A 16,597-nucleotide genomic window follows, 5' to 3' on the forward strand; every position below is an offset into this window, starting at 1 on the left:
GGGCTGCATATCGAGATTGTTCTGGAAAAAGCATTATAAATAACTAATGTTCAGAAATATAAAAAGGTTTACAAATCCCCTGGACTCTCATGACCAAAGCAGAAGCCAACTTTTTGTTCTGAGTTATACTTGAATGATTGGAAGTCTTTCTTGATTAAACCTATTAACCTACATGTGACATTTTTGTGTAACTAAACCAGTGAGAGTTTTAGAGCAGCAAATCACACAGAACCGCCCAGATTTCCCACCTGATTCCATTGAGAGCAACCTGGTTTTATCTGTTTAATATTGGCATTCAGCCTAAAATATTTTAAATAGCTCCTGATGAAAACAAACCGAACTAAAAATCTACTAATGTATGCATTTTTGGGATGCTTATTAATATACAATTTCCACACAGCATAATCCATACTCTTCTTTGTCTTACAGTTTTGTTTTGGCACATATATTCAGTCACATAACTACCACCATAGTCAAAATACAGAATATTTCTGTCTCTCCTGAAAGTTCCCTCTTGTCCCTTGGAGCTCAATCCCTCTTTCCCACCCACCTCCTCTCCCACTTTTGGATTAACAGCACATGTGTTACTTTCAGTTTTTGGCTATTAACCGTAAGGGCACAGAAACAGTTCAAAATGGGTCTTGGTATAGACATGTGTTAGCATTTCTTTTGGGTGAATAACCTAGGTTTAGGATTACTGGATCATATGACACATTTCTGTTTACCTCAAACAAACAAACAAAAAACAAGAATAACAACAACCTGCCAAACTGTTTTCCCAACTAGCTGTGCCATTTTTCACTTCCCAAGACAATGTTATGAGAGTTTGAGTTGCTAGTGTTTGGTATTATCTGATTTTTTTTTTTTAAATCTGATTTTCTTAAAATTAGCCTAATACATGTGCAATAGTATCTTAGTTTTAATTTTTGTTTCCTTAATTAGTAATAGTTTGAACATTTTTTCATATGTTTACTTACTAAGATCTCTTCTTTGGTAAATTTCTTTCCAATTTGTGCGTGTGTGTGTGTGTGTGTGTGTGTGTGTGTGTGTGTTGTTAGTTTTCTTATTGAGCTTTGAGAGTCCTTTACATGTTCTGAATACAAGTCTTTAATCATATATAGTTTGCAAATATTTCCTTCCAGCCTGTGGCTTTCCATTTTCATCACATTGTCTTTTGAACAGTGGAAGTTTACATTTTGATGAAACAAATTTATCAATAGTTCCTTTTATGTTGTGAGCTTTTTATTTCTTATCTATGAAATCTTTGCTTAATTATTCACTTAAATCAGAACAACCCCCATTACATTTGTTTGATATTAGCATTGTGCTCGGGACAAATTAAATTTTGATATTGATGCTTAAAATGTATCTATGCTGGTATATGTGTGTTTGCTTTTATAGGAATAAAGAAATCATATATGTACAGTACTAAAATATGTCATTTACACTGACAGCTCTTACTATTATTAAGATAAAATATATTGTTCTAATAAAGTTTGAAAGCAGCATTTGTAATAACATGAAATAAAGATGTCACATAATACTTAAATTATCCTATTCTTTTTAGTTTTAAAATATAAATGAATTTATAAGACATAAGTGAGGCTGTTTTACCTTTAAAATAAAAAAAAACTGATTTCCAAAAATTTGCCTTGAAACATAGACCATCCTTTCAGAGTATATTTAAATTTTATTTCAACACAAAAATTGAACATAAACAGGAGACTTGTAACATTTATTAGTCAATCTGAAAATAATTCATTTTTAATTTAACCTTTTAAATAAAGAACTTACATATTTTATTTCTACATATGTCAGGAACCTCACAATATATTGGTATCATTTTGCTTTAAACATCAATAGCCTCTCTCTATATATGAATGTAGATATAGATCTATAGATATATATTACACCGAATGTGCTGAATAAAATTTAGACATATGAGGCACAAGACAAAGCAGAAAATTATGACTCCTGTATCTGACACAAACACATTCATCTTTTGAATATGGGTCATATTTGTCTGTTATTCTGTTTCATGTGTCTCAATTTTATTCAGGGCATCGTGTGTGAAAGAACACTATAATGTGAAGATTATTTAGCCCATGTTATTTAGAAACACGCCCTTTCTCCTTTGAAGCAGGAGTGTGGACTGTGTATTCACCTAGTATGGAATTGAGTTGGTTCTTGACTTTATTTCATTCATCACTATCTTCAATTGTTCTCAGATCAGGACTTGGTTTCCTCTGGTCTTGGGCTCTTCCCTCTGCTTTATATGCACACAGAAAGGCCCATGTGCCTGGGGTAGTGGAGAAGGGTACCGCCCTTCTGACTGGCCCCAGCCTGGGGAGGTTGTGTGTTCTCTTGGTTGAGGATGCATGGGGAAAATGGCAGATTGAAGAGACTCAGTCTTTGACTGTAACTCCTCAGGATTCTAATCTCCCGTATCAACCGACACCTGGCTAGTGCAAATTCATTAAGATTTAAGATACTTTAACTTTACCTCTCTCTTGAGAACATTTTCCCACTCCTGCCATTTCAGAAAAGAAAGCAGGTATGGTCTCTTATCTCCTCGCAAAGCCTTCAGATTTTCTGGAATTTGGTTTTATTATACTTCTTGTTATCCTCAGCTCTGTGATGGCTGGAAAAAGCTGGTATGATTTTGTAACTTATCCATCTCATTCTGCTTCTTAGGGTAAGTGGGGCAACCTCTTGTGATTTCTAGATCTTAACTGAAAGCAGAAGACCGTATGTTGTTTTCTTCTTAAAATCAAATTCTGAAAGACACAGGATTATCAGCATCTAGCAGTTTTATTTTTCTATATCGTATCACACAATTTTAATTACACAGAGACTTGTAAGTCATTTCCCATTTGTTATTCTGTTGCCATTCTTAAAAATCTGCATTGAATGACTTGTATGACACTTTTAGTCACTTTTATTTTATGCAAATGTCAATTACCTGTCATCTGGTTCATCACCTGTGCCTGCCAGGATATCTCTGAAATGGGGAAATGATGGGCTGTGCAATATGGGAACTGAGAGAACAGTACGTATTCACTGCAGTTCCGCGAGCCTGCATTTGAAATTAAAATTGTTGGCACTCTTCTTTTTAGATTCCTGTTTGTGTGCCCATAAACTACTGAAATAAGAGTTAAAAACACAAAATTTGAGCATTTAAATAGTGCAAATCTCACCTGTTCTCTAAATAAATATTTTCCTTCAATAAGCAGCCAGTACACTGAAAATAATTAGACAGAGTCTACATCTCCCACTTCCTTGGAACAAAAGCTTTTTTTGTGATGTTTTCTTGAAAACCTTAAATGGAACTTCTTTGACAGCTTATCTGCTGATACGTTTCTACATGATTGTTTAAAGAGTGGTTACTGCAATTAGTGTCTTCTCTGTGTACTTTGCAATTTGTGGGTAAGTCTGTTGCTTCACAGAATCTGGTATTTCGGATTTTTAGCCAAACAGTTGTCAACACATTCATATTTTGAGGTTTTCTTTTCTTTTTTTTTTTTTTTTTTTTTTGCTTTGGAAAAGTTAACTTATTCAAATAGTACCTTCATTAAAAGTATAGTTTTTCACAGTTAACAGCTCATTATTTGCCCTTGGTTTCTTTATATTTATAACTTTTACTTCCATTCTTATCACAGTTAAAATTAACTAGAGAGTTTCTTAAATTTCAGCATGTAAGACTATAACTATAAGATTTTTTCCAGAGAAGAATCTCAATTATGGGCATCAAAATACAATGAGTTATTTTTGCCTATGTCAAATCCATCCAATGTTAGGTCTGCATGAATAAACATCTTAACTACTGTGTTAGCCAGAGTACTTAATGCTAATTTCTGTAACGATAAAAAAAAAAATCTCAGTGACGTAGCAAAGCAAAGATTTATTAGTCATATTGCCATCAGTGCAGAGGGTGAGTCTTTGTGCTAAACACTATCTCAAGGAAGCACATTGCTTCAGTTTTGTGGTTCTTTGGTTACAACACCAGCGTTAACCTGGGATGAACAAAATGGTCATTGAAGCTGTTGGCCTCTTCATTGGAGAAAAGCCAGAGATTTCTCCTTCATATTTGACTGAACGGATGTAGTTACATAATGATCCTCCTTGCAAAATAAATTTAGGAATGGAAGAGGAGGACCTGGATATTGATGAGTGTCTAGAATTCCTGACACAAATTGGTAGCCAAGGTAAAAGTGAGGTCTGAGAAGTTGCAGGGTGTGGGGGGCATTCTATGATGCAACTATATGTGTGTGTGTGTGTGTGTGTGTGTGTGTGTGTGTATAGTATATACTATACTATATATACTATATATATACACACACACATATATAGTTATATATAGTGCATATAGAGTATAGTATAGTAGTATATATGTATATATAGTAGTATAGTACATATAGTATAGTATATATATAGTATATATAACTATATACATACATGTGTGTGTATATATATACATTCTATGATATAACTATATATGTGTGTACACATACATGTATATGGTTATATAGTATATATATATATTATATATAGTATATATATGTATATAAAGTATATATAGTATAGTATATATTGACAGAGTATATAGTATAGTTATATATATATATGTGTGTGTGTATATATGTATATATATACATATATATATATACACATATATACATATATACACACACACACATAGTTATATATAGTATATATAGTGTAGTATGTGTGTGTGTGTGTGTATATATATATATATAGTATAGTAGTATACTATATATAGTATATAGTATATATACTTATATATATATGTGTGTATATATGTGTATGTGTATATATACACACATATATGTATGTATATACATATACATTCTATGATGTAATTATATATATGTGTATGTGTATATATATAGTAGTATATGTATAGTATATATAGTATAGTAATATATATATAGTATAATAGTATAGTATATATATAGTATATATATAGTATAGTATATTTATATATATATGTGTGTATATACATATATACATGCATACATATACATATGTACGTATACACATATATACGTACATATGTATATGTGTGTATATATATACGCATTCTATGATGTAACTATACATATATGTGTGTGTGTGTATATATACACATATAGTTATGTGTGTGTATACATATATACATGCATACATATACATATGTACATATATACATATGTATATATACATATATATGTACATATATATACATATATATACATACATATATACATGCATATGCATTCTATGATGTAACTATACATATATGTGTGTGTGTATATATACACACATATACGTATAGTTACATATAGTATATATATAGCATGTATATAGTATATATAGTATAGTAGTATATATATATAGTACATAAACACACACATATACACACACACACACACATATATATGTATGTATATATATATATATATGTGTGGGTGTATATATATACATTTATGATGTAACTATATATATATACTACTATATTTTATATATATAAATGATGTAACTATATATACTTTTAGAAGTACTATGTATGTATATGTGTACATATATATGTGTGTGTGTGTGTATATATATATATATATATATATATATATATATATATACATATATGTACTTTTCTAAAGTTTATATATTTATTTTGAGAGTGGGAGAGAGTGTGCACATGGGAGAGGGGCAGAGAGAGGGATACAGAGAATCCCAAGGAGGCTGTGTCCTGTCAGCTCAGAGCCCATTGTGTTGCAGGGCTTGGACCCAGGAAACGTAAGATCGTGACCTGAGCGGAAATTAAGATTTCAATACTTAACTGACCGAGCCACCCAGGTGCCCCAATGATGTGACTATATTTTGTTTCATCAGAATTCAGGTGAAAATAGCAAACCCTTTGTTCAACACCTGAAGTGATGAGCTGTATTTCATTTCTTTACTTAATCATCAAAAGTACTCTCCACTTGGTGCTGTTTTTGGGTTTGATAGATTGGGACATGGAATGTCAGGTAGTAAAAGTGGTATTGAGGCCTTCGAGTGAATACTAGACAACACAGAAAAATGCACATTTTTCTTTGATTACTGTATTGTTCTTCCAAGACTTTATGTTGCATCTACAGTGCTCATTGTGAATCCTTGTCGGATAATTCCATACTGTTTTTTCACTTTCTCAATATGGTTAAATCTTTTTAGCAAGGGGTTTACATAAGAAATCCAGCACCCGAATTTAAATGAAAAACCTACATCTTGACTTTTAGTACACTCATGTATGAGAACTGCTGTGATTCATCCTATTTTAACAATACCTATAGGTGAAAAAGAAGTTGTGCAATGCTGGAAATACACCAAAAATTGATATGAGCTGTTATTAAACCTGAGATTTTTCTTTTTTTTTCAAATACTGAACAGAGCACAATAGCTATGAAATTATTTACTAAATTTGCTGTTAATATTAGATAAAGGAATATATAAAATTGCACATAAATGTATTAGTAATATTCTGTTTATTGTTATTGATGATGATTTTTGCTTTAAAAATAGGTTGGAATTAACAATTCAAAGGAACTATAAGTGAAAGATGGAGAACTTTTACATTTCATGTAGAATCATTCTCTTTAAGTCATAAAGATAGATGAGATAGCCCAATAGAGAAAATTTACTACCTCCTCCTTTGTGCCATGAAATAAATAAAATTATTTATTACTCTACATGTCAGTTTGCATCCTTGAGAGAGAGTTATATATTTGTCTTTCCTATATATTATTCATTCACCAGTACCTGATGTAGATGATTGCCTAAGTTCTGGAAGTGCCTAATTCTAAAAGCGTCTAGAGTGTATGCTTTTAAATCAATGAGTATACATTAAAATGTATAAAGATAGTTTATAATAAATATATTGTCCTAAATAGTCACTTTAGGAAGGATCAGGAAAAAAAAAAGATGCAAAAGGGGTTAGGCTATATAAATACCCTAAAATACTGTAGAAAATATTAAAATTTTGAAAGTCAAAAGAGTAAATTTAGTGGAAGGAAACAAATATTTATGAAGAAGATAAAATATGAAAGATAGGAAGAAATGTATCAATTAGAAATAAGGCAAAGGAGGGGGGTTAGTGTTTCTTTCAGGCAAAAGGAAAAAAAAAAAAAGCAAAAGTCTCTACCACTCAATAAACATTTAAAAAGACTGGAATTTTAACCTTGTCTAGAAGAACAATATTATATCAAAGTGGGAAGCCAAATGAGAGTTATGTCACAAAACTCCTGAAATGAAATGTTTAGCTATCAAATTTTTACTGAGTGCCTTGCATTTTTCTAAGCCCTGGGGATGTAAGAGTTAAACCAAAGAACAAAATTCTCTTTTTGTAGGAGGTCTGTGCTACAGGCTACGGGAAATGTGGACAACGACTAACAGATAATAATTAAACAAGTAAAATGTGCACTTCTCAAGATGCGATGCCAGTAATACATCAGGAAAAGAAATGGTTATCTTTGAGTCTAGCAGTAAGAGATTGGTGATTTAAAGTTGAATTAGAGATTAAGAAAGGTCTTATTACAGATGTTATTTGAGCAGAAAACTAAAGGAAATGAGGGAGTGAGCCCGGCAGCCATCTGTGAGAAGGGCATACCCCATACAGTGAACGTACAACCCAGGCCAGCATGTCAGGGGCAGAGTGGGGAGGAGAGAGAGGTAGAAGGACAGATTACTGGAGCCTTTGGAAGAACGTTGCAATGAACTCATCTTTGCAGGCTCTGCACTGTCAGCACAGGGCCTGTCACAGGGCACAACCCCACAAACCGTGACGTCATGACCTGAGCTGAAATCAAACATCAGGTGCTCAACCAACTGAGCTACCCAGGCACCCCAATTTCACATTTAAAAAATGTTTTATTTATTTTTTTTTGAGAGAGAGAGACAGAGTGTGGGTGAGGGAGGGACAGAGAGAGAGAGACACACACACAGAATCTAAAGCAGGAACCAGGCTCTGAGCTGTCAGCACAGAGCCCCATGTGGGGCTCAAACTCAAGAACCATGAATCCATGACCTGAGACGAAGTCGGAGGCTTCACCAACTGGGCCATCTAGATCCACTCCCCGTCCCCCAAATTCTATATTTTTAAAGAATCCCTCTGGCTCATGCGTATAGAGTAACCTGGGGGCGTGGGGGACAGGGAGAAAAGGCAGGCAGAAGCAAGGAGACCATTTAGAAGGCATTTGAAGCCATCAAAATGAAAAATATTGATTGTGAGTGATGGTGCAAAATGATGCAGATCTGCAAATATTATGGAAACTGAACTTCATATGGACTGGATGTAGATAGTAACAGAAAGGATTCTTCAGAGGTAAAGTTTTTTTTCACCTGAGCAATTATCAAAGTGGAGTAGTCCTTCATAGAGATGGAGAAAATTAAAAAGCAAAAGAAAAAGTTGGCACAGTAGATAGAGAATATGAGAAGTTTGGAAGATCTGTCATATACCCAAGATGTGATGTTGAGAGTAAATACAAAATACAGAGTCCAGTTAAGTTTCAACTGGAATCATAATTTGAGAGCCTTCAGGGCCTTTAAACTGATGGTAAGAGATGAGCTCAGCAGCAACAGAGTAAGTGTAGAGAAACTAAAGAAAATGAGCATGGACTGACCTACTTCTCTAACTTCAGATGTGCAGAGATGAGGGTATGGATACCAAGGGAAGCTGAGGAGGTGGGAAGAAAAAAAGCACAGAGAGAACAGAATTGGGAAAATCTTGTATTTAGAATGCAAGTGAGGAAAGTGTTTCTAGGAAGAAAAACACAGCTGACTAATTCACTGAAATGCCTTCAGGGATATAATGAAATGAGGTCCAGGACTGGCCACTATATTTAGCAGTTTAGGCCACTGATGACTTTGAGAAGACCAACTTCAGTGGAACGATGAGGGTGGAAACCCGGTTGAGCAGGGTTCGAGAGAGAAGAGGAGGAAAGGGAATGTGGGCAAGGAGACCACTCTTGAGTAGCATAGCTCTTTGATACGATAGAGGGGGGACCGTTCTTAGAGAAAGGCCCTCCTGAGGCAGGATGAGACCGAGCTTAGTACACAGGTGGGAGGGTTATGATTCTATAGACAGGGGGACCACATTTCTAAATCAAAAAGTAAAGGCAAAGGTGCAGTTAGATGAGTGTGTGTGTGCTAGAAACGTGGCTTGGTCCATTCCTGATAATTTTTATTTTTTACATGACATACAAGGATGAGAATGCCAGGAGCAGAGATCTTGAAGTCCTGAACAGAGAAAAGATATGAAGAGCTCTTCTGTGAATGGAGAGAGCTCAACACAGGACGTTAGACTCACGGATGCGAGGTGGTGCTGTACTTTTCTGTGTATTTTTCCGTAGACATGTTCCACTGTGCTGTTTTAGTGAAAGAGTTGGAGAAACATTAGTCCCACCTAGGGTGACTGCCTTGCCAGGCAAATAGGATGACAGAATTGGCAAGGAAGAGAGTCGGAATGTGTGCACCACAGTAACTGAGTTGGTGAACTTTGTGTCTACACTGGCCTGAAGGAGAGCCTAGTCACAAGACTGAAGGAGAGCTGAGAAAACATGACGGAATAAATGGACTGCAGGTGTCACCTGAAAGCATGTGGAAGTGAAAGTAAGGGGCGGTCCCCTGGAAAAATTGGAAAAGGGGGGTCACAGGGAGGGAGACATGACATTGTAATTGTGGATGAGGTACGGCTTTCAGAAATGACCAAGGTCTAGGGCATGCCACCGGAGGCAGGGGGATGGTGAAGTTCAATGGATGACACATCAACCATCTGAGGGATGGTGATGTTGGAGTATTGATGGTTCGATATTGAAATAACTACAAGTGAAGAAGGAGCAGAGCTAGACAAAAGTAAATGGAGCCAGAAAATCAGATCTGTGTTGATTGTAGGATAGTGTTGAAGGGTGAGGTAGATGCTTTCAAGAAAGAATAGTAGGTGATACGATTTTGTAGCACAAAATAAAAGCTAGATGGTTTGAAGGAAGAGGGAAAGAGCACAGTTTGAAGCATCAAAGTGGAGTGACGTGGACACATACCACAAACCCAAACAAGTGACTCCTCAGCCTGGAAATACATGCTTCTTAGAGAGGTTCAGGGATCACACCTTAGGGGAGAGTCAAGGGGTCAGAAAAAGAAGACAAAGGGAATGTTGGAAAAAGAATTGAGGGGAGCCTGGGTGGCTCAGTCGGTTGAGCGTCTGACTTCAGCTCGTGTCATGGTCTCACGGTCTGTGACTTTAGGCCCCACGCCGGGCTCTGTGCTGACAGCTCGGAGCCTGGAGCCTGCTGTGGATTCTGTGCCTTCTTCTCTCTCTGCTGCTCCCCAACTTGTGCTCGCTCTCTCTCTCTGTCCCTCAAAAATAAATTAAAAAATGTAAAAAAAAAAATTACGCGCTCCACTGACTGAGCCAGTCAAGCACCCCAAGATACTTTCATCTTTAACCTCAAAAACTGACCTAGTAAAAGCTGAGTTTGCTACTAAAATTAGATTGACTGACTCTCTCTCTATATATATATCTATATGTATCTATATATCTATATAGATATCTATATCTATATCCATATAGATATATATATATATACATATATAATTTGTATGATATAAAAATCATAATTGTTTCCTATGTTCTTACTTAAATGGAACTGTATGGCTATATAGTCATAAATGACACAGCATATTATTGGTAATAGATCAAAATGCCCTACTGTTTTCTAAGATTTCAGCACTAAAACATTATAAAATTAAATATTTAAGATATCTTTGTTTAAGTTTATTTATTGATTTTGAGACAGAGAGAGCACATGTAGGAGAAGGGGGAAGAGAGAGAGAGGGAGAGAGGGAGAGAGGGAGAGAGAGAGAGAGAGAGAGGGAGGGAGAGAGAGAGAATCCCAAGTAGGCTCCACAGTGACAGCACAGAGCCTGATGTGGGGCTTGAACTCATGAACTGTGAGATCATCACCTGAACTGAAATCAAGAGTCAGACCCTTAACCAACTGAGCCACCCAGGTGCCCCGAAGTTAAATGTTTTTAAAAGATTATTCATTTCCAGATTCTCATGCATCAAACTTCTAGAACAGAACCCTAACAAGAGGGACTTACTTGGCATATTTTGACACCAACAAAATGTTATCAGTAGGTATCATGAGTCACTTTTTCTACAAAGTGAGCATCAGAAACTGATGTCTTTAGCTTACTATAAAAGCTCCTATGTGTAACAGTCGTGAATTATAGTAAATCCGAAATCATGCTTACAAGTTCAAATAGCATTTCATTTCACATGCAATGTCTAACAGGTGTTGTTCAAAGTGACACTTGAGTACTACTTTTTACAAGGCTCCTCAGACTGTAGCATCTGGCAATATATTATTTCTAATTTCAATTTCTCAGTGGCGCACTTGGAAAGTACCTGAGTAACTGTCTTCAGATGAACATGGCCCTTGTGTCAAAATAAAAGTTCAGGCTGTAGAAAATTACAAAATTATGAACCTTCTTATAGACAACTGATCTTTTTTTTTTTTTTTTTTTTTTTTTTTTTTTTTTTTGCAATGCAAATAAAGAAAACAATCTTGGTGTTATTCATCTGTGTTTGAAATCCCTTTGCATTGCAGTAAAGTGTTCTCTAGTTGACTGGTAAATCATTCTATGATCAGTTTAGCAAATTGTTTCTCTCTCTCTGTCTCCATTTTTTTTCTCTGCTGACTCTGGGGAGCATTGGGCTGTTTTATGGTAACTGTTCTTTTATCCTCCTTTTTAACTGAACTGACATAACCCCTACATCAGATAAGTAAGTTCAAAAGGAAAACAATAAATCTGTGTATGTGAATGCAGATGTTCCTAGAATTTAGCAAATATAACATCCCTACTACAGTATTATTGAATATGAGACTTCTTATTAGCAACTGAAAAACTCAAGCTTTCAAAAAGCCTTATTCCCTCCAGAGAAAATTGAAAATAGAATTTTGCAAATAACTAGATCTAGCTTTACAGTAATTGCTCAGACCAAACCAGGGGCTACACTGTTACCAGCACAGCTGTGAGGCCAGTTAATTGTATAAAAAAAAAAAATCAGTTACAGTAACTGTAAAACAGTTTAAGGAGAGAATATACTTTAAGCTTTTTACAATGCTATTATGTCATTTGGTAGTTATAGCTATAGTTAATATTATTCCAAGCATCTAGATCCGGGTATAATTATGAAGCTCATTTTTTACTAACTGGTCTGTTCATTTGCTTCCTCTTCTCCCTTTGTTGATGCTTTTACCAATTACCCATTCAGGCATTTCCTGTGTGTGCCTTTTAGAGTGACTTTGCTTTCAATCTCTTGTGAGTTGATTCTTCTCACTGTGTCATCAATTATGATTGCTTCTCTCTTGGAGATCATGGAAATCCCCCCAGAGACTTCTGGGGGCCCAAAGGGATTCATCTTAGGGTACACCCTGCGGTTTTACATTTGGGCAGAGAAGCCTTCAGATCATATTATCTAAACAACTTCTGTCTATTGCATCTGAAAGAGCAACTCACAGCTTTTGTTCGTACCTTTCCTCTTTTTTTCGTTCCTCTGTGTCACCTGCACGTAGCTGTTTCCAAATCCTTGAAAATTCATTTTCCCAAAGCTACATTTAAAACAGTGGTCCTGATGCCAAAGGAATCATATCTGGCACATACCTTGTTGCTTAATATTTTCAGCCTTTCACATCTTTTATATGCCACTTCCGCACATTCATTCTCTTTATTAATTTTATACTCACCATTGGAAGAGCTGCTGGCTGAGGGAGCTATTGGTATGAATGAAGCATTATAAAATGTTATTATATTTTATTATTGCATATACTGTTATGCCAATAAACATATTGAAAGAAAACTATTGGTGTTTAACATGTAACAAATTCCCAGCATAATGTTATTTGAAACCTTCATTTAATGCATGACTAAACCTTGTTGCATAGACACAGAAGATTTGAATGAGAACCAGCTCAATTTCACTTATAATAACAAAGATGCTCTAATAAAAGAGGGATGTTCCATTTACTGCTTGGACTCATGTCTGTCACTGGAATGGAAATAATAGCTTCGTGCATAAAAACACAAGAGGGGGAAGCCTAGCAGGGCTATAGAAATTTAATTGCATTAAAATTCCTATTATTTTTGTATTTTTAAATAGATTGTGTTAAATTCCTCATTTTTCTGCCTGACATAATTCACAAAAATGAGACAGAGAGTATTCATATGGTTCAGAGGCGAGGCTTAATTATCAAGTATTTTCAGTTGCTTTGAGATCACTGATATCTGATCACTTTGTTGCACTTTTGGGGTGGAAATGAATATAGTGTAATTCAGTGATTCACGTCTGAGATTACAAAAATCTTTAATCTCTTTATAGGGTTAGTGTTGAGAGAAGCATACAGAGATTTAATCATGTTAATCTTTCTAGTTCATATCAACGACCAAGAAAAAGTCAAACCCAAAGTAGGGTAGCAGAACATTACTCACTTAAGCGAACGTACTTCATATCCACTCACCTTTTGTACACTATCCTTTTAGCTACTGTTAGTTTGAATATCCATTCATTACAAATGTGTGTTTTGAAATTTTGAAATACCATCTAATTGCGAAAACACTATGGGTACATTTTGAGAGGTTGGTAGAACTCTGAAGATAGTTTTTTGTAGCAGAGAGGTAAAGCAATTTCACTATATATTTGCGTGTTTTTCTCTGTAGTTTACTTTCTCAAAAATTCCAGATTTCCACTTCCTGAGGATTGTGTATGATTTCACTATGGCATTTTCGTTCTTTGGGTAGACCCTAGTTGCAATGTACCTGAATCTGGTTTGAGGCATAGAAACTTTCCAGGGGGGAAATTCTACAAATCAAAACCTGATTTAGGTAAGTTCATAGGAGCACTCCAAAGAAAAAGGAGTTCTTGGCATCCATGGTAATTCAAAATTTGGAAACATCTAGTTATTAATAAGTATGGACATTTAAAAGACCAGCAAATAACATCTTTGTCTCCCCTCTTCCGATCTGAGCTCTGAGCCAGTTGGGATACGAGACAGAGTCTGACAAACTCAAAATATTAGCCGTGTTAAAGGTGAAACTAGATTGCAGGATATGGCTTGACTCTGATGCAATCACACAGTTGTTCTAAGAATTCTTCCACTGAATTAAACTCGTTCCCTGAGTCTCAGGAGATCCACACAGACTCTGCCTTCCCCTGCAGAGGAATGGCCCATCCTGGTGACTTTCCCTCACGAGTTAGCTGAGAATGCATCCAAAGGACACACGTACCATGAGACTCCGGGGATGGTTGGGTCAACTGTGCTCCATTCCTTCTCCGAAACCCACCTGCCAGAGAAGTGATGGTTCTTCCCCAAGGGAAGGGTGGTTGAAAGATGAAGAATGGAGCTGTAGCTCGACTTCTTTCCATGGAAGAAGCATGAAGAAAGGGGAATAGATGTTCTTCCCTCCAAACGAGTTTTGTTTTGTTTTGTTTTGTTTTGTTTGCTTTGTTTTGTCTTGTTTTGTTTTTGGCTGCATTTCTGGAGCATCTTGCCCTTATTCCTGGGAGCCCACAATTAATCAGCTATTCTCCTGGCTTCAAAGCCACCCTTGTAAATGTGGTTTTGTGACACCAGGTTTCTGCATTGCCAATCGGGGCTAGGGTTCAGTGAAGGGCGACGGCAAACCAAGGCAGAAAAGGAAATTGCTTCTAGCTATTTGCCCTCGCTGGCGTTTTCTTGCGGGTACCAATCAGTGCTTTCCTTCCATGGGGGCAGCGGAGATTCACGCGGGGGCATCTGAACCCACTCCACAATGTCTGCACACTCCCAGAGCCGGTCTTTTCAGCGCTCAAGGGACATCAGCACTACCAGGCGGTCACTGGCGAGGCCTCCTCAGCCCCCTTGCTTCCCTTCCTCCGCAGAGCCTCCAGGATCAGCCGAACAGCCATCTTCTCAGAGCTCCCTGTGAGCTCCTTGATGCCTCTCGTCTGAGCATCTAAGTTTAGCAATTTCACACTTACTCTAGGTGTGGTAGCTGTTTTCTGCTTTGTTCCCATCCTGTTCCCTTAATCTCTTTTTTCCTTCTTAGTCCCCTCGTTAGCATATTTTTGTGCATAATTGACTATCCTTTAAGTTAAGTTCTACCTGTTAACATAATTGATAGGGTTTATATGTCTCCTGACTAGCCTTTGGCTATTACCTTTGTCCATAATAAGTTTTCCAGTATTCAGGACAGCTGTTTTGGTTTCCTTTTCTCTAGGATTCGTGTCTTGGTTTAGCATGATGCTAATTTTGTGGAAAATGTATTCCTGTTTGTTAACCTACTTCCTTATAGGAGACCCTGATGATAACAAACACACGGCAAGTTGGAATGACCATTGCAGAGAATTTTGAAAGTGCCACACCCATTATGGCAAGCCTATACTGCCACAGTGGAAGTATACTCAGAAACACATTTATCGTGTGCAAGATAATATTAGGGAGGACCCTTGGGATCATGGCTGTGCAAGAGAAGGGAAGCAAGAATGGGCAGCGGGAGAAGACAAGATGTGATGTGGGTTCTACATCTTGACCAGCCATATGGGCTCTGGGTATCAATTGATCCCTTAGAATTGTCCCCAAATAAGCTGATAGGACCTTTTATTGGATTTAGGACATTCTAGGAAGGGGGTGATTTCGTGAGCTGTCTCTCTGCAGCTGAGGTAATCCCTTGGGGGATGTCAATTGAAGTCAATCTGAGGTCAATGGCAGCAGGGAGAATGGACCAGAAGGTAAAAATATGTTTATTAGGAACTGTTATCCTTAGATTGGATATTGCCGAAAGTTCACTGCCATGATGGCTTCCAGACTAGGTTGAACGTGGGGGCTGTTGGAGGCAGGAACACTAGGAGTCTCTGAGGGGCTAAATTAATGTGAGATGAAGAGGAAGAGTGGGTTTAAAAGAGGCTGTTTAGCATTTAGCGATGGATGGTATGAAAGGGAAGGGAAATTGGGAATATAAAACTGATTAAGTTTGTAGCATATATGATAAAATGATACTATAACCATGAGTAGAAATTAAAGAGGGGGCAGATTAGTACACACTATTTGGACAGACACTTTGTATTTATTGTAACGGAAATAAATCCCACTGTAATCCTTAGACACTTGTGTGCTGGGACCTGAAAATAAAATACAATTTCAGGTTATATGTGGGAAGTATCCACATGTGATAAAAGTTGAAGCCATAGGACTGGATGAAGACACTCCAAAAATATGTTGAAAGCAACATTAAAGATTGGCCGTGATACATAATTTTATTGGCTCACTGGACCATGTCAGCAAAAACGTCTGATATTTTTTTTTTCAAAAGAAGATGAATTCCATTTGACACAGACACTTATTTTCTTTTGTGGGACAATGGGATGTGATAGCAGTAGGGATGGAATATAAGTAGAGACCAGACATTAATTCTTCTTAATTTTCTTCGCATCAGTTTCAGCTTTAATCCATCCTGTAAGAATAGTTTCGAATTTGGATTTTTATCATCTAGAATTTTCACACTCTCTTCAAATTTGTAAACC

This window comes from Leopardus geoffroyi, chromosome D3 (assembly GCF_018350155.1).
Source record: "Leopardus geoffroyi isolate Oge1 chromosome D3, O.geoffroyi_Oge1_pat1.0, whole genome shotgun sequence".
Lineage (NCBI taxonomy): Eukaryota > Metazoa > Chordata > Mammalia > Carnivora > Felidae > Leopardus > Leopardus geoffroyi.